Here is a 20,417-nt window from a genome sequence, read left to right on the forward strand (position 1 = left end):
CACCTATTACCCATTTTGAGCGTACATTATATCAAATTCTTCGCCTCACTACGAAGAACCCGAATCCACTTTGACCCGACCCAAATCGGAAGTGGACCCACATATATTTGTACCACAAAATAATCACTCAAAATGCCATTTTTAGCTAAAAATTCCAACAGCGTTTCTAGTATTAACATTAGTGAAATCTTTATTCTAGGAGACTAGTCCATTTTTATTTTTTATTTTATTTTATTTTGCTAACCTATAACAAGTTCTTTGTTTTGAGTGTGATTTAGTTTATGGATGGATATGAATTCCAAGGAACTATGCCACCGTTTTACCCTCCTTCTCAAGGTTTTGAGATGAGTTGGAATATGAATCAAGAATATGGAGGAATGGAATAACAATTCTCTTTCTCAAATTTTGCCAACTCTAGTCAAGGATATTATCAAGAAAGCCCATCTCAAACATTCATATCACAACCTCAATGGTGCTCATTTTGTGGTGGGAATCACTTTGAGGAAAATTGTTACATGCTCAACCCCAACAACCATATTCCTCGACAACCCACTCAAGGATTTTGTGCCAACATGAGTCAAGCCACTTATCAAAGATGCACACCACCTACTCCACAACCCTTATGGTGCATGATATGTGGTGGATCTCATGAGGCAGAAAATTGCTTCATCTTGGACCCCAATTACCAAATGTGTGGGAAAGAGTTTAGACAAATGTACAATAAAATAATGGAGCAAAACACTCAAATGGATAACAAGAGAGCTAAATGTCAAGATTTGACAATTCAAGAGCCACTTCAAGAGTCGTTGATCCATGAAGCGGAAAATTGCTTCATCCTGGATCCCAACTACCAATATCAAGGGCGAGCTCAAGAGTTGCCGTACCAAGAGTTTAAACAAGAATACCAACCACCTGACTCAATAATTGTGATGAAGTCCAAAGAGACCAAGTTAATGCAATTGTGCTCGAAATATCTGGAGCTACAAGATCACATGATAGCTCAAATTGATCACATGATGGCTCGACAACAAGATTTGATAATTCAAGAGCCACTTCAAGATTCATTTAATGGAGAGGTTCTAGAAGAGTTGTTCTTGCCAGATGAAGGTCATGAGGTTGAGAGAAATAAAAAGGATGATGAGGATCTTAGAAAGGAAGATGAAGAAATATTTGATGAATGCATTGAGATGGAGACACCAAGTTAGGAGGAAAATGTAGAGTTGCAAGGTAATGGTGGCAAGGAACATATAGAGAGTTGCCCATTAGATGTGGAAGTTTTTAATGGAGCACATGATTTGAATGAGGATGTCTCACCAATGGAGAACACTTCCCTTGGAGAGAACTTTAGAGAAATTTTGAATTTGGGAGGCATTGGAGTTCTTAAGGATGATGGCACACATTTGCCTATCTATATATCCAATGATTCCCAATACTTCCTGGTTCATGAGAATGATCCGAGACTCTCATTACTTGTTGAACAAGAGAGTGTTGAAACAGATGGAAAAGAGAATGGAGGCAAAATTCTTGATTCGGGCGAATGTGGTTCCTTACACGATGACATGAAGGGTTCGAGCTTAAGAGTGTTTATAAATGGACAACACTTGAAGAAATATTTGGAAGAGAAAATTTATGGAAAGAAGGGGATTTTTCTTCTCCAATCACTTGATGGCTAGAGAGGTAACGTCGAGCTAACGACGTTAAACTTAGCGCTTCATGGGAGGAACCCCATGTTATCTTTTATTACTTTCCCTATTTATTCATTGCTTTCTAGTTTCGTTTTATTTAGTTTTATTGCTTTCTAGTCCGTGATTATTTTATTGCTTCTTAGTTTTCCCTTTTCTCTTGTTCTCCTTTTCTTTTATTTTGCATCAGGGACGATGCAAATTTTTAAAGTATGGGGGATGAGCTATTAATTTGGGGATATTTAAAAAAAAAATTAAAATTTTTGCTTTTGCTTGAATGACTCATATGCTATTTTTAGTGAATAAGTTATTTGTCTTAGCATGCAATTGCAATTACTCTCTCTTGTTGGTTTGTGGTTTGTTTTAGTGGTGCTTGCTGCATCTCAATTTGCGATGGATGATTTGAGGTGTAACACATAATTGATCTATTCCCTTGCCAATAGCTTTGTTAACCACTTAATAATTAGATTAATTCTTGATCTTGTGTGTTATGCATTGCTAGTGAAAGCTTATGTGAGATTCCGGTCATGGGTGTTTTGCTAGAACTTGCCTCATTACTCCCTAAGTGATGTATAAGTTTTGCATGTTTTGAAGTGATCTAGGCCATTTTTTTGTTTAGCCATAGCCTTTAAACCTGTCCCTATATATATATTTTTATCCTTTGTGTCCCCATTGTGCATTTTGTTTGTTTAAATAAGTGCTAAGCACTTATCCCCTCATTGTGATTGTTTTTCTTTGATTTACCCCCATTATTATAACCCTTAGCACTTGGACAAATATTTCCCTTCCACCCTTTGAGAGAATGAAACTTTTATCTTTATTATTTTTGTAAGAAGAGTTTTATGGAGTTGTACCAAAAAGCAGCTGATATTATAGATTGTTCAAGTGTGAGGGAATTGAAAGATTGGATTAAAATTGTCTTGCAGTATTCAAAAGAAATCCAAAGAAAAGAATTAAAAAAAAAAAAAACGAGAAAAGAAAAGAAAAGAATGGAAAAGGAAAAAAGATTGAAAGTTTTTGAGTTTGGATACCCACTTTACCAAAAAGTTGCTAAGTTCTTAAAAGAAATTTGCTCCTTAAAATTATGACTATCTCATATCTTCCAAATTTTGAAAAGTTTAGATAAATTGTGTCATTCTCTCTTTTTGATTAATTTTTTCATACCACTTTTTTGTTAGCCATCACTCGTAGCCCCATTACAAGCTAAATAAAGTCCTAGTTGATCTTGCATGCATTCTTATATTTGATCTAGGGGAGTTTGAAAGGCAAGCTTATGGGATCTCATTCATGAATGGTATCTTGCATAATCTCAACTGAGTACTTGTGCACACTTGATCCTCACATACTTTAAATTCTTGGTGCTTGGTTATTGGCTTGGAAATGGGTCTCTTATGTGTCATACTAAATTGATTCTTGAAGTTTGTTGTTTTGTAGCAAGTGGGTTGGTGGTTTGAAAGCTTGTATGTTTTGACTTGTGATTTCATTCCTTGGTTTTGCTTGAGGACAAGCAAATGCTTAAGTGTGAGGGGGTGATGTTATCACATCTATGCTTGTTTTTATAGTTATTTTGAATCATCTCAGTAATTAAGTTCTTTAATTTTGCTTATTTAATACATGTTTTCCTTGCTATTCTCATTAGGATATGGTTCTGCACTTGTTTTGAATGTTTTACGGTGTTTGTTAGTGTTTTTGAACCACTGTAGGTCAAAGTTATGAGCATGGGAAATCCTTGGACAAAATTGGAGTCAAAAGTGGACCGAAAGACGCCTACACAGTACCCTCGACGCGTCGAGCGAAAGGCTCGAAGCGTCCAAAATTTCCAGAAAGATTTTGCGATCTAGAAAGACGCTGAAGCAAATTGAAGCGAGACGCGGCATTTAATTAAAGAGGAAAGGCACTGGTTCCAACTTCCAAGCAAATCAAAGTGTGATTTCCGATTGTTGGGGGAATCTTATTTTAGATTGTTGCGCATCGGGAGATGGTAATAATTTGGAGTAACTGAATGCAGATCTCCGATCTTATCTGGTGTTTAAGCCACGGGAGTGGAAATTCACTAGGGGTAGAAATTACGGGAGTAATTCTGTTCCACTTTGCATTCCCATACAAGTCTTAATTCCAAACTAGTTATTACAAACTTTAATTGGCACGAGGTGATTAAATACTTGAATCCAATGAATTTCATCTTCTCTCTTATTGTATTCAAAATCCTGAACCTCTTTTTTATTTTATTTATTTTATGCCAATCAATCATCTAAGTAATTGTTAGGATTAGCTCTAATGAATAAGTTAGTAACTAGTGCTTGATACACCACTTCCCTGTGGATCGATAACTCATACTCCGAGAATTATTTGTTTGCAAATATACTACGCATCACCTCCCTGCCCGATGATGGTGATTTCCTTAACAATGTTTTGGGGAGGGATTTTCGAGTGAGGGAATAAGGATGGGTGGAACGGGTTCTGAATGCTTTCTAATCCCCTTTAAATAAATTTATGATTCCCAGTTAGAATTTAAATAGGTAAGGGGTTTAGGATCTCTAATACGAATCTAAAAGGTAAGAGGTTTAGGATTCCTAATACGAATCTGAAAAGGTAAGAGGTTTTGGATTCCTAATACGAATCAGAAAAGGTAAGAGGGCACTCCTTACTTTATCCAAAAGGCCAATGGGTTTTATTTTAGACAAAGGTCCACGGTCCACCATGGACCATATCAATAACTTAAGGGATTTAGATATATGTATATATTTTTAGCAAACTATTTAATTATAATTAAATAGTTCTACTTGGATAATATTTATACTTAATACAAATATTTAGGAAAACACGGGGTGTTACAGCCACCACCCGGCTTTGAAGGACTCTCTTTGTAACACCCCAGATTTTCGAAACTTTTAAAAACTTATATAATAAAGGTAATACTATTATTAATACCGAAATAGAGCATTACTAAACTCAAGAGTTTGGGGTGCTATGCCACATCTGAGCTGGAGAACTCAGATGCACAGGCGACACTAACTAAATATCCTAAAAACAATGTCAATACATCATCATAGCACGCAGGCCGAAAGGAAAACTAACTATCTAAGCCTCGGTCCTCTAGCGCGCTCCGGGGCTACTCATCTGTTCCTGAAAGCCAAATATATCTGTTTAGCGAATAATGCTGGTAACCCACTCCAACGCGTTAAAATACAATATAGGTATATATATATATATATATATATATATATATATATATATATATATATATATATATATATATATATATATATATATATATATATATATATATATATATATATATATATATATAGAAAAACCATTTTGAAGCAGGAAGATATATACTTAGGAGACTCTAGTTTTTAAAACTGAGAATAGACTCAACAAGGACAAGCACATTCAACAGTTATAATCATGCATATAAAGGTACTAGCATATATCCTAAGGTCACATCATATATCTCTAGTTTTTCACATCATTCATATCATCATTCAATCATTATCTCAATCACATAAGCACATTTTGGTGGTGCCACAGGACCAATCGCACGCTCATACATGAGGGTTAGAGCATATAGCTCTGACACGGCCCCGCAGCACCCTGCCTCGTATCGCAACACGAAGGGGTCGATCGCAACCGACCAATGAACCGCAGCTCATCATAATGTTTGATCACAACCAAACAGTGGACCGCAGCCCAAAAGTGCATTTCTGATCGCAGCCAGATTATGAACCGCAGCTCATGTAAAACGTTTGATCGCAACAAAACGGTGGAGCGCAGCCCTATATAATATTTATATACCTGACCGATCGCAATCGGCCTGGTTAACAGTTGGTATGGTTCTCAACCCATCCAACTGCCCGTATAGCCAATTTGATCGCAACCAAATTGGGGTATCATGCACACATAACACATAGCAAGCACATGCAACCCACATTAGCACATTGGGAAGGGGGAGAAAACGTATAAATAAACTTATGCGTGGTCATCCACATACTAGGAATAGTCCTAAGGGGTTCATACATCTTTCGCCTAGGCCAACGAGATACCAATTCAACTAGCATGCAATACACAAGACTCTTTTATCCTACGAACAGTACCCGAAACATCAAACTAGACTCAGGCATGATAAACGGAGTCCGTTGGGACACCACGAGGGTTGGGGAAACATCAAACGGGGAAACCACCATCCCACATTGGGAAAAACCAGCGGGTGGCTGGCGGGTGGAGGACCACCCGCCGGCAGCGAGGCTACTGGGCAGCGGGTGCCCGGGGGGCAGTCGCCTGCCCGCCGGCTGCCCGCTGCCGGCGACATCCAATAGGGGCAGCAGGTAGGTGGCGGGTTCCCCTACCCCCCCACTGACTCTTTTTCAATACTTGGGTCATGGGATCTTTTGTGGAACCCGAAACCATGTTTAGACACTTTTAAACACAAACGATAACACCACGTAGTCAAATAAAGGATCAAAACCAAGGATCGCAATGAACATATTCTATTATGAATTCTAAACATAATTAACACCCGAACAAGCGAATTCCCACCCAAATATACCAAGAATATCACAATACGAATTTCACGATTCAACCTAGGGCTCTAATCATATTTAAATCACAAAATTATACCTTATCTTTAAAATCAAGAACACCAAGATTTATCAAGAACAACACACAATTATCAAGATCCTCTTATAATCGTCGAGATTATCAAGATCAACACATAAGATTATCTCATCAATATCAAGATCATATCGTAATTATCATAAAAGATTTATCAAGACACAAGCATAGAATAAGGAGCCAAAGATGAAGATTATAGCAAGAAAAATAGGTTTTGTTGAGACATGGGTTACCTCTTAGCCTTATTAGATTCCTTGGCTATTAAGGGTCTTTCTCTAAGATCTCTTCTTGATTTCTCCTACGTTAGTGATAAGAGAATTCTTGGGAATTCTTGTGTGGTGATATCTATTGTGGTGTGAATTCTAGGTGCCTCCTATGTCCCTATTTATATATCTAAGAGTCCTAATTAGGGTCTGAATGATATGGGTTTGCTAATTCTATTCCTTATAGGACTAAAGGGGTTGGTTTAGGGATAAGGGTCCAAGGTCTATGGTGGACCCTTCTTAGTTAATTAATGGATTTTAATTCTCTTTTTAGGGTAAGTAATTAAAATAATTAGTTTGGGTTAGTGGCCGTAACACGGGGTGTTACACCCTCCCCCCCCCCCCTCCCACTTACAAGAGGTTTCGTCCCGAAGCTAGTGCATGGATCTATTCTTTCACCCCGGGACGTCACGTGTTTTGGCCTCCTGGTTAGGAAATGTGGCTCCACGTGTCGTTGTTGCTGGGGTAGAGTGGAACTTTGGTGAGGTGGTGTTCGGAAGGGTTTTGGGTCTACCTTGATTTCCTGCTCCTGAGCTTGACGCCCTGCGTGTGCCCAACATGGCCTCGATTGTAGCCACCCTTTGATCTAATGCGCGCGTTGCGTGGATTAGGGATGAGGACCCTTCATCCATGATTTGGTTTTGCCGGGTGAGCTACGCGAGGATGCGCTCGTTGATGGACCCTCTATATTGGCCTTCCGGATTTTCCCTTTCTCGCATGGGTGCTGATGGGTTAGGTTCGCTATCCTCCTCTCTTTCTTCCTGTTCCCCTTGTCCTCCAGATTCTTGCATTGCCTGTCTCAGTTTTTTGTTGAAGATGTCTAGTCGATCCACCAATTCTCGAGGGTGATGTGTAACACCCCGTGTTACAGCCTTCAAATCCTGAATTAGTTATTTAATTAATTCCGTTAACAATAAATAGAAAGGATTTAATTTGATTAGGATTCCCTTTAATTAATTAATGCGGTCCACCATGGATTGTGGACCCTTGCCTAAACTAGAGTTTCAAGCCCATTAGAAATAAAGAGGGTAAACATTTTACTAGTCAGATTCTAATTAGGAATCCTAGACCTATACATCTATTAGGAATAAAGAAGGAAGGCCTTTATTATTTAGATTATGATTAGGATTCCTGAATCTATAAATAGGGGATTAGAAAGCAATTAGAAACCTTACCACCCATAATTATATTACACGAAAATATTCTCGGGAGATTCCCCACCACCGAGCTTAGGGAGATCAAGCGGATGGAAATCTTAGGGAAGAACCTTAATAGCCAAGGGAGGATTAATTAAGGCTAAGAGGTAACCCATGTCTGAACAAAACCTATTTTCTTCGCTATAATCTCCTTCCTTGACTCCTTCTATATGCTTGTGTCTTGATGAATTCCTCTATGTTATTTGTGATATAATCTTGATGATTGATAAGATGATTTATGTGTGTTCTTGATTATCTTGATGTTGAAAAGAGGTTCTTGATATTGACGTGATGATTCTTGACAAATCTTGATATTTCTTAATGTTAAAGATAAAATATGATTTTGATGATTTGGGTGGGATTAGAGCCCTAGGTTGGATTGGGAATTTGTGTTGAAATGTCCTTGATATATATTTGGGTGGGAATTCTCATGTTCGGGTGTGTTTATGTTTAGACGTCGTAATAGGATGAGTTCTACGTGATTCTTGCTTTTAATCCATTAATTGCCTACGTGGTGTCGTTAATTGCGTTTAAAAGTGTCTAAGCATGGTTTCGGGTTCCACAAGGGATCCCGGGACAAATTTGTGATAAAAGAGTTAGTGGGGGGTAGGTGGGGGTAGGGGAACCCGCCACCTACCCGCTGCCCGAAGATCACCGCCAGGCAGCGGGCAGCCGCCGGCCTGCCGGCACCCCGCTGCCCGGGCGATGATCTCCGGCTGGCAGCTAGTGGGTGACCCCCACCCACCGGCTACCCGCTGCTCCGTACCCACCCCGGGTCTTTGGCTTCCCCGTTTGATGTTCCCTATTCCCCCGTGGTGTCCCAACGGACCCTGTTTGTCGTGCTTGAGTCTAGTTTGATGTTTTGGGTACCGTTCGTAGGATAAAAAAGTCTTAGGGATTGCATGCTAGTTGAATCGGTAACCTGTGGACCTAGGTGGAAGTCGTATGAACCCCTTAGGACTATTCTTAGTATGTGAATGATCACACGTAAGCTTATTTATATGTCTCCCCCTTCCCAATGTGCTATTATGTGCTATTATGTGCAATTGTGTGTTATGTGATGCATGATTCTCCAATTCGGTTGCGATTAACAAATTGGCTATACGGGCAGTTGGATGGGTTGAGAACCATCATAACTGTTAACCAGGCCAGTTGTGATCGGTCAGGTATATAAATATTATATAGGGTTGCGGTCCACTATTTGGTTACTTATGAGCTGCGGTTCATCCTCCTGGCTGCGGTCAGTGATTCAATTCTTGGGCTGCGGTCCACATGGGCCTCCGGTACGATGACCCACCGAACTGGACGCGCCAAGCGGTGTGTAGGGCCAATAAACCCGAGGAAGGCTGTAGTCCACGGACCTGAGTAATCAGGCGGTGTGTAGGGCTACGGTTGGTTGCGATCCACCGAGTGATGGGCCAGCGGTGTGTAGGGTCGTAGTCTCCGAGGATCTTCACCCACCGACTGAGTCTCTCAGCGGTGTGTAGGGCTTGATCCGCTACGGTCCACCGACTGTGCTCGTCAACGGTGTGTAGGGTCATATGTCCCCCCTTGTAAAGGGGATCAGAATCCACCGACTGGGTGCGTCAGCGGTGTGTAAGATTGTGGTCCGACGTTGAGTTCGTCAGCGGTCTTTACAGGGTTGGTTGCGATCAACTCCCTTCATGCTGCGATATGAGGGTAGGGTGCTGCGGGGCCGTGTTAATGCTATATGCATTAACCCTCATGTTCGGGGCATGCGATTGGTCCCATGGCGCCACCAATGCTTATGTGATATGAATGATGTCTAGATGCTGATGTGATTGAATTGAAAAGTGATTTGTGACCATAGATGCATATTCCTTATGATGTTAACTCTACTTAACTATTATCATTGATTAATGGTTTGTCCCTATTTGCTGAGTCTATTCTTGGTTTTAAAGCTAGAGTCTCCTAAGTATATATCTTCCTGCTTCAAAACGATTTTCCTATATATATATATATATATATATATATATATATATATATATATATATATATATATATATATAACTATATTATATTTCAACGCGTTGGAGTGGGTTACCAGCATCATTCGCTGAACAGATATATTTGGCTTTCAGGCACAGACGAGTTGACCTCGGAGCGCGCTAGAGATCTGAAGCGTAGATTAGTTAGTTTCTCTTTCGGCCTGCGTGCCATGATTATGTATTGACATTGCTTTGAGGATATTTAGTTAGTTTAGCCTGTGCATCTGAGTCCTCCGGCTCAGATGTGGCATAGCACCCCGCACTCTTATGTTTGGTTTTGGGATTTAATGAGAATTCACCTTTATTATATAAATTTTAAAAGTTTCAAAATTTCGGTGTGTTACATGATGTATTGTCCATCTCCGGTGTAGTAGATGTCGTTGCGGCGGAGGTTCTGGGCATTGAAAACCATACCGCTTACGGGTTTGATCTCCGTGTGGCTTAGGTCAACTCCCTTTTTCTCCATGATCCAACTTAGGATCATCCCGTAAGTTAGACTAAGCCGGTTGCTAGTTTTGCAAAACTCCATGTGTTTCAGCATAAGGGCCGGTAGGTTGAAGTTGGTTTTGTGTTTTAGGAAGTAGGCAAAGGTGCACTCTAGGCTTCCCACATGTTTGCTCTTGTTGTTTGTGGGCAGCAAGCTATCGGTTACAATCATGACTAGTATCTTTTGTTCAGCGGTTAGCCATTTCCTGTAAGGCCGGGTGGCCGAGGTGAAGCCTTCTTCCTTCCCTGGTAAGTACCCGAGGTAATCCTTATACCCCGTGCCTTGGGTACCGATCAATCCCTTCCGGTCATAATCTGACACACCCGTGGTGGTCAGTTTTAAGAGTTTGGCCAAGCGTCCTTCGGAGAGTATTATCTCCTTGCCTCGGATTTTGGTGGTGATTTCCAATTTGTCACCCCATTTGACGGCTACCAAGTGGCGATAAAATTCTTTTACCAACTTGGGGTACGTATCACCTTTGATTGTAAGATAGGTATCCAAAAGCCCTTGGAAATTAAGAATATCAACCAATTCTGGAGAGAATTGGTCGGGTTCGAGGGTTTTACCTCCGATCACCGTGTAGTCGGCGTTGTTCCACTCCGGGGTTCGGATACCAACGGGCTTCTTTGTCATTGTGAGGTCTCCCTAGGTGGTGGTGTTTTTCCCGGTGATGTTTTTCCGGCGAAGCTCCGGCGAGAATTTCCGATGAAGTTGTGGCGATGTGGCTCGGTGGACGGCGAGGTCGCGGCTTGGTTCGGGGCGGAGCAGGAGGCGGCGTGGACAGCGGGAGAGGGCTGGGTGGCGTTCGGGCGTTGCGTGGCAGTGGGTGAGCGACGGGTGGCTACCGGTGCTGCGACGGCGGTGTGCGGATGGGGTCGTCGGCCGATTGTGGTGGCGGTCCTGTCAGTGGGGCGCGGAGCGACGAGTGTTGGGCTGTCGTTGGTGGTGCGGCGGCAAGTTGCGGAGGTGAGGGTGGTGACGGCGATTTGTTGGAGGGGAGGAGAGAGGGAGAGAGAAAATGTGTGTTTTGGAGGAGGAAGAAGGGTTTTTGATTTGGGGGTTTTGTGGGTTTTAGGGATTGGGTGGGGTTTAAGAAGGGAGTGTTCCCTTAAAGTTTCAAGAAACACTTATAGTCTAGTAGTTAAAACCTTAGTCTTATAAGTGAGAGGTCCAAGGTTCCATTTTTATTGGTAGTATTAGTTTTCCTTGTTGTATATCCTTTTGGATCTTTTCCCATTTCTCTTTTAACCCAAGGTGGCAAGAGGTTTGACCGGTTTTCCTTGTAAAACTTTTGCCCCTCATTGTGTGTTGATTTTGCGATTCTTGGGTTAGTGGGGGATGTTTTAGTTTCTCTTTTCATGCCAATTTAATTGTTCCTGTCTCTTATTCATAATAATAATTTCTAAACAACTAAGCTAAATAAGTGGTTTCTTTTACTATGAGGGCGGTTTACAAGGGGTTCACTGATCATCCTAGGCAGAATTCTTCTTCCTGGTTTTCTTCTGGTTGATTTGTGGGGTCCTCGTCTCCTAGGGCTAAATCTTCTTCATTGAAGTTGCCCTCGTCTTCAAGTTCGGCCTGAGTGCGGCTCTTGATGAATACTTTTCCGGGAGCATTGTAATTCCCTTGATTGTTTGCGCTCCCTTATTGGCCCATGACTATAGGGCATGAGTTTGGGGGTTGAGTGCATTAGAAGGACTTGTGTCCTTCTCCCCCGCAGTTGAAGCATCGGGGTTTCCCATGCATTCCTTGCCTCTATGGTCCTTGTTGCATCTTCGACAAAGGAAGGGTTTTGTATTAATTTCGTTGTTTCTCAGGGGTGGCCCTTGGCCAGCTAGGTTGCTTGGCGTTGTGTTAGTGTCGTTTCTTATTCTTTTCACGGGTGGTGCCCCATCTCCCGTGTTTCTCTTACGAATCTGTTCCTGGACTCCACGTTGTAGTAGCTGGATTCGATAGAGGTTGGCGGCACGGGGGTAAGCCTCGTTGAGGATCCTTGGTCCGCTTACGATTAGTGCCTTTCGGGCTTCGAAGTTGAGGCTTGCCACAAACTTTTCTATCTTGGTTGTCTCTGTAGGGACTAGTTCGGGTGCGAAACGGGCCAGTTCGAGGAACCGTTTGTGGTACTCCATGACGGTGGCCATCCCTTGTTTCAAGTGGAGGAATTCTTCGTACATGGATGCTCTCACGTGTGCTGGGTAGAACCGCTCTCGTAGTCGTGTCTTTAGGTTCTCCCAGTTGAACCCTAGTTCCTGTCTGTAAGTGGGTCCCTCGTGGATCCACCAAAGATCAGCCTCGTGTCCGAAGTAGAACGAGGCTATCTCTACACAACGTTCTTCTGGGCATTCCACCAATCCAAGGATTTTGTCGAAGGTTTGAATCCATTCTTCGAGGATTGCGAGGTCTTCTTCTCCCGAGAAGATGGGTGGTCGATGATTTGAAACTTGCCAAGTGATTTCTGAGTTTGTGTTTGGTGGTGGTGGTGGTCTGTTGTTGTTGCAGAGTGCCACGTCGCTTAGCGTTTGGGCGACCTGTTTAAGTTGCTGTAGAGTTTGAACTAGGGGATCATGTGTGGCGGGTTCCGGAGTCCTTGATTGTCTTCTGTTTGGTGCCATGTCGTTGGTCTACAGGGCCAGTGTTTATTGTAACGATGAGTTAGAGTGTTGCACCCTTACCTTGATGCGATAAGCGAAGGGGGAAGTTCTTTAAAATAACGAAAGATAAAGTGAGGGAAGATTATGTGATGATAGGTAGGCTCACAATCTCACCGCGCATCCTAAGATTCTTGAATCCTACGTTCCTAAAATACTTAGAGTTCAAGCCTAGTATCCTAAAGTCTGGTCTTAAGAGTCTTATCCTAAGGTCAAACTTAGGCTCTGATACCATCTGTAACACCCCATATTTTCGAAACTTTTAAAAACATATATAATAAAGGTAATACTATTATTAATACCGAAATAGAGCATTACTAAACTTAAGAGTTTGGGTTGTTATGCCACATCTGAGCTGGAGAACTCAGATGCACAGGCTACACTAACTAAATATCCTCAAAACAATGTCAATACATCATCATGGCACGCAAGCCGAAAGGAAAACTAACTATCTAAGCCTCGGTCCTCTAGCGCGCTCCGGAGCTACTCATCTGTTCCTAAAAGCCAAATATATTTGTTCAGTGAATAATGCTGGTAACCCACCCCAAGGCGTTAAAATACATTATAGGTATATATATATATATATATATATATATATATATATATATATATATATATGTATGTATATAGGAAAACCATTTTGAAGCAGGAAGATATATACTTAGGAGACTCTAGTTTTTAAAATCGAGAATAGACTCAACAAGTAAGGACAAGCACATTCAATAGTTATAATCATGCATATAAAGGTACTAGCATATATCCTAAGGTCACAAGATTGTTTCACATCATTCATATCATCATTCAATCATTATCTCAATCACATAAGCACACTTTGGTGGTGCCACAGGACCAATCGCACACCCATACATGAGGTTCAGCGCATATAGCTCTGACACGGCCCCGCAGCACCTTGCCTCGTATCGCAACACGAAGGGTTCGATCGCAACCGACCAATGAACCGCAACTCATCATAATGTTTGATCGTAACCAAACAGTGGACCGCAGCCCAAAAGTGTATTTCTGATCGCAACCAGATTATGAACCGCAGCTCATGTAAAACGTTTGATCACAACCAAGCGCAGCCGTATATAATATTATATACCTAACCGATCGCAATCGGCCTGGTTAACAGTTGGTATGGTTCTCAACCCATCCAACTGCCCGTATAGCCAATTTAATCGCAACCAAATTGGGGTATCATGCACACATAACACATAGCAAGCACATGCAACCCACATTAGCACATTGGGATGGGGGAGAAAATTTATAAATAATCTTATGCGTGGTCATCCACATACTAGGAATAGTCCTAAGAGGTTCATACATCTTTCACCTAGGCCAACGAGATACCAATTCAACTAGCATGCAATACACAAGACTCTTTTATCCTACAAACGGTACCCGAAACATCAAACTAGACTCAGGCACGATAAACGGAGTCCGTTGGGACACCACGAGGGTCGGGGAAACATCAAACGGGGAAACCACAATCCCACATTGGGAAAAACCAGCGGGTGGAAGACCACCCACCGGCAGCGAGGCTACTGAGCAGCGGTGCCCGGCGGGCAGGCGCTGCTGGCGACACCCAATAGGGGAAGCGGGTAGGTGGCTGGTTCCCCTACCCCCACCTACCCCCCCCCCCCCCCACTGACTCTTTTTCAATACTTGGGTCCCGGGATCTTTTGTGTAAACCGAAACCATGTTTAGACACTTTTAAACACAAACGACCGCACCATGTAGTCAAATAACGGATCAAAACCAAGAATCGCAATGAACATATTCTATTATGACTTCTAAACATAATTAACACCCGAACATGCGAATTCCCACCCAAACATACCAAGAATATCACAATACGAATTTCACAATTCAACCTAGGGTTCTAATCATATTTAAATCACAAAGGTATACCTTATCTTTAAAATCAAGAACATCATGATTTATCAAGAACAACCCACAATTATCAAGATTTTCTTATAATCATCGAGATTATCAAGATCAACACATAAGATTATCTCATTAACATCAAGATCATATCGTAATTATCATAAAAGATTTATCAAGACACAAGCATAGAATAAGGAGCCAAAGAAAACGATTATAGAAAGGAAAATAGGTTTTGTTGAGACATGGGTTACCTCTTAGCCTTAATTAGATTCCTTGGCTATTATGGGTCTTTCTCTAAGATCTCTTCTTCTTGATTTCTCCTACGTTGGTGATAAGAGAATTCTTGGGAATTCTTGTGTGGTGATATCTATTGTGGTGTGAATTCTAGGTGGCTCCTATGTCCCTATTTATATATCTAAGAGTCCTAATTAGGGTCTGAATGGTATGGGTTTGCTAATTCTATTCCTTATAGGACTAAGGGGGTTGGTTTAGGGATAAGGGTCCATGGTCTTCTTAGTTAATTAATGGATTTTAATTCTCCTTTTAGGGTAAGTAATTAAATAATTAGTTTGGGTTAGAGGCCGTAACACGGGGTGTTACATCAAGAATGTTATGCCACATTCACCTCAATGTGAATGCACAGGCAAGTCTAAAACCATCCAACTATTTTGTTCAACAACTGTGGCACACAGGCCAAAACACTAACTACATTATTCAAGGGAGCTAAACTACCAACGGCTAACGTTCTTGCCATGTCTACTCAGGACCTGTAAAGCACATAAAGAAAGGGGACGACGCCCGATCAGCGAATATTGTTGTTAACCCATCAATACGCGTTAAGTAGCATATATAGATAGTATAATCAGTTCAAAGTCAAACAGAGAAGTCAACTGCAAAGACTCTATTTCACTCTCAAAGAACAAAGGAAATCAACATCCCAAGACCACATCAAGACAAGAACATCAACAGTACAACTCAGCACAGCTCAAGATGTAATCTAATAATCACAAAGTAGGAAAACATCAAGGCAAAGACAACAACAATAAACAAGTACAACTCGAGGTGTATTCTACTGATCACAAAGTAGGATACCACTCAACATGCTCATCAGAAAAGGATAGACATCCACACATTGGCATTACATGCCACAGTGACACTTCATGTCACAAGTTCCAACCTTATGTCTTGTTCCAACCTTATGGCTACCCCTGACCTTATTACAGTTCCAACCATTACCTCCGAGTGCCACCCTGTACTTCTAAGTCCAACCTTATGCCTCCGGGAACTTTCGTTCCCCCTCCAACAACCACCAAGTCATTTCCACCGATCTCAAAGTACACGAGGGTACCGATCATTTCAATCACACAACCGCCAACACATGAGCCTGAAGCCTAGATTACAACTCCAAAACCGGAATGGAGATCCGATGATAGAAAGAGGAATAATCTTGACAACATTGGCAATGATGTTCTATTCAAAGCCATTGATGATTACAATATTCCCAAAAATTCGAAAAAATTCACAAGTGCAAAAGAAACTAAGGATCTATGCTAGAAGTGCCACAACCTTGGAAATTTTAAAATAAATTATCCGTATCCGATCGTTAGCAAATACCAAGGCAAAAACGTTGAATCCACACCAAATAAATTCGATAACAAAGATCGAAGATTCAAACGTGACAAACAAAAAGCTTTAGTTAGCAATGAGCCGAATGAAGATGATGAATCGGATGAATCATCAAGCGATGAAAGCTCAAGCTCGGATAATGATACGGCACTAGTATGCAAATCAATTGAGTTGAGTTTGAATGAAGATTTTCTTATGGCTCTTGGAGTAGAGGAAGAAGAGGTAACATCTAATTCTTTTACTTCTGTTAGTTCTTCGTTTTCTCGTGAATTTGTCGTCAATCTAATGTCAGATTGGCAAGAGATCTTGGCCACTCATTTTCAACTCAAGGTGCGCAATAATATTCTAATTCTTGAAAAAGAAGAGATGAATAAAAATTTGCAAAATGCTTTACTTGAAGTGAGTAACTTGAAGAGTGAAAATATTAGTCTTCAAGAAGAGTGTAAAACAAGAGAGGTTAGAGAACATAATCTAAGAGCTACCATTGCTACATTTACAAATTCATCCAAAATAATGGATAAAATGGTAAGCATGCAAAAGCCATTAGGAGATAAGACCGGACTTGGTTATGACTCCACATGTTCTCAAACCCCTCCAAAACTGACTAATCTTACTGCTACTTTAAATAATAAAGTGCAAGTGGTAAAATTTGTGAAAAGTCAGGATAGCACAATGAAACGAGGACTTGGCTATCAACCAAATGCAAAGATGAATATTGCTAGGCCGAACCACGTTAATATCACGGCTAAGAAACACAAATTCATTAAGCATAAAAGACTTTCCAATGAGTTAAGTGCAAAAAGACCTCATAGGAAAGAGGGAAGTTTTCCAAGGATTGGGGCTGGGAGATTATATCCCACTGAGCAAGATTGGTTGTGTGATTATAAACCATGGAACAAATCCAAGTTTAATGCCTTTCATAGGCTAAAACAACAATCTAATTCCCAGGTGCCAAAATACAAAAATGATTTTCAAAACCAGGCACCAAAAGCATTTTCTAGAGTCAATTATGATTATCGAGTCTCAAATGGTTACAAACCACCTTATCTTAATTCAATAAGGATCTAGGTGGGTTTCATTACCAAAAATCACTAACAACAAAGGACCCAAGCAAGTATTGGTACCTAAAAATAAATAATCTTTTTTGTAGGATACTTGGTACATCGATAGTGGTTGCTCCTGCCACATGACGAGAAATAAATCATATCTAGTGAATTTGAAGAAAATGGATGGACCAAAAGTGATATTTGGAGGAAATCAAAATTATGGAATTACCAAAGGAGTTGGTACGATTGAAAGAAATGGAATAAAAATTGAAGATGTATTGTATGTGGAAGGATTGAAGTTCAACTTGCTGAGTACTTGTCAATTTTGTGATAAATGTTATCTTGTGGAATTTTCCAAAGATAAATGCCTAATCAAAAATGAGAACACAAATAAAACAGTACTCACTGGAGCAAGGAAGAAAAATATGTACGTTGTTGATTGGAGTACAAGCAAAGAGTCTGTATGCTTAATGGCAAGGAATTCGAATGAAGTGTGCTGGGAATGGCATAGGAAGCTCAACCATTTAAACTTCAAGACAATCAATCAACTTGCAAAGACAAATCTTGTTGAAGGTCTACCAGATATTGCCTACAAGAATGACCAAGTGTGCGACGCATGCCAATGTGGAAAACAAATTAAATCGTCGTTCAAATCAGAGACGCATGAGTCATCATCAAGACCACTAAGCTTACTACACATGGACTTATTTGGACCGGTTGGTCCAATAAGTGTAAGTGGTAAGAAATATACACTCGTTGTTGTTGATGATTTTTCCAGGTACACTTGGACCGTGTTTATCAAGAAGAAGAGTGAAGTTAAGCAAGTGCTACCAAAGCTACTAAAGCAACTACAAAATGAGAAGGCTATGAAAATATCAAAAATCTGAACCGATTGTGGAACCGAGTTCGTGAACAGTATGATTCAATCATTTTGCGATGTACAAGGAATTTCTCATCAATTATCTGCCGCGAGAACGCCACAACAAAATGGCGTAGCTGAAAGAAGAAACCGGACGCTCAATGAAGCCGCACGAGTGATGATCAGTGCAGCCGGTCTCCCTAAGCGATATTGGGCAGAAGCCACACAAAATAGAAGCATGATTCACAAGCAGTACAAGAAGATGCCTTATGAATTATATAAAGGGAGAAAACTAAATATTAGTTATTTTCATATTTTTGGATGCAAATTTTTTATTCATATTAATGATAAATTGCATCTAAAAGCTTTCGATGAGCGTGCAGATGAAGAAATTTTTCTAGGATATTCGACTACCAGCAAAGCATTCAGAGTATTAAACAAAAGAACAATGGTGGTTGAAGAATCCATACACATGGTATTTGATGAAAAATCGCACGTCAAAAATAATGCAATGGACGTGGAAGAGATGCAAAATGGTAACAAGTGTCAAATTGACTTTTGTACTGATGATACGTGTGAAGATAATATTTTGGAGGGGTTAGATGAGCTGGAATCCAATTATCTAGAAAATCCCGTCTCTCATACGGAAAATGCTGAAGGCACAATTAATTATAATATTAATAGAGATGAGATTGGAGATCCAATACATATGGGGATGGAGATCCAATTAGAGATCCAGTTGGAGATCAAGTTGGAGACCAAGGAATTAATGCTGAAATTCGAACAAATCCCTCCAGTCCTCAACCAGCGAACCCATCCAGTATCATGCACCCATTTGAACCAAATTTAAGATGGCTTAAGAATCACCCTCCAGATTTAGTCATCGGAAATGTACATGATGGCGTGAAGACAATATCCTCTACCATGGAAGCATTGTTCATGTTTTATTTATCTCAAATTGAACGAAAGAAAGTGGACGAAGCATTAAGTGATCCGAGTTGGATTGACGTCATGCAAGAGGAGCTTGATCAATTCAAAAGAAATAACGTTTGGGAACTAGTTCCAAGACCAAGTGATCATAATGTTGTAGGAACCAAATGGGTCTTCCGGAACAAAGCAAACGAAGACGGCGTAATTGTTAGGAATAAAGCAAGGCTCGTTGCAAAGATATATTCGCAAGAGGAAAGAATAGATTTTGATGAAACCTTTGCACCCGTAGCAAGACTCGAAGCTATAAGAATTTTCCTAGCTTATGCCGCACACAAGGACTTCACCGTCTACCAAATGGACGTCAAGAGCGCATTCTTGAATGGATTACTTGAAGAAGAAGTTTATATCGAACAACCCCAGGTTTTGAGGTAAAAGGCGAAGGTGACAAAGTCTACAAACTTAAAAAGGCATTGTATGGGTTAAAACAAGCACCAAGAGCTTGGTATGACACCTTGTCAAAGTTCTTGATAAGTTGTGGATTCACCAAAGGCCAAGTTGACAAAACTCTCTTTAGAATTTAAGATGGTGAACATATTTTATTAGTGCAAATATATGTTGATGATATTATATTTGGAAACACTAACAATTCTTTGTGTGAGAAGTTTTCAAAGCTTATGCAGAAAAGATTCGAAATGAGCATGATGGGTGAACTAAATTACTTCTTGGGCTTACAAGTTAAACAAATGAAAGAAGGAATTTTCATCAACCAAGCTAAGTACACTGGCGATCTGATCAAGAAGTTTGGCCTTGATGGAAAATCATCAATGAAGATTCCAATGAGTACATCATTAAGGCTAGACAAAGACGAAGATGGAAAGGATGTCGATCAAACGAAATATCGAGGAATGATTGGTTTACTTCTATACCTCACTGCAAGCCGGCCAGACATATCTTATGTTGTGCGAGTGTGTGCGAGATTCCAAGCAAATCCAAAAGAAAGCCACCTCACCGGCAACAAAGAAGATTATAAGATATTTGAAGGGAACGATCAACGTAGGATTATGGTATCCTAAATGTACGATTTTACTTTAACGGGTTTTTCAGATGCGGATTTTGCAGGTTGTAAAATAGACAGAAAAAGCAATTCCGGGACATGCCAGTTCTTGGGGG

The sequence above is a fragment of the Ipomoea nil genome, unplaced genomic scaffold, assembly GCF_001879475.1.
Source record: "Ipomoea nil cultivar Tokyo-kokei standard unplaced genomic scaffold, Asagao_1.1 scaffold3195, whole genome shotgun sequence".
Taxonomy (NCBI): domain Eukaryota; kingdom Viridiplantae; phylum Streptophyta; class Magnoliopsida; order Solanales; family Convolvulaceae; genus Ipomoea; species Ipomoea nil.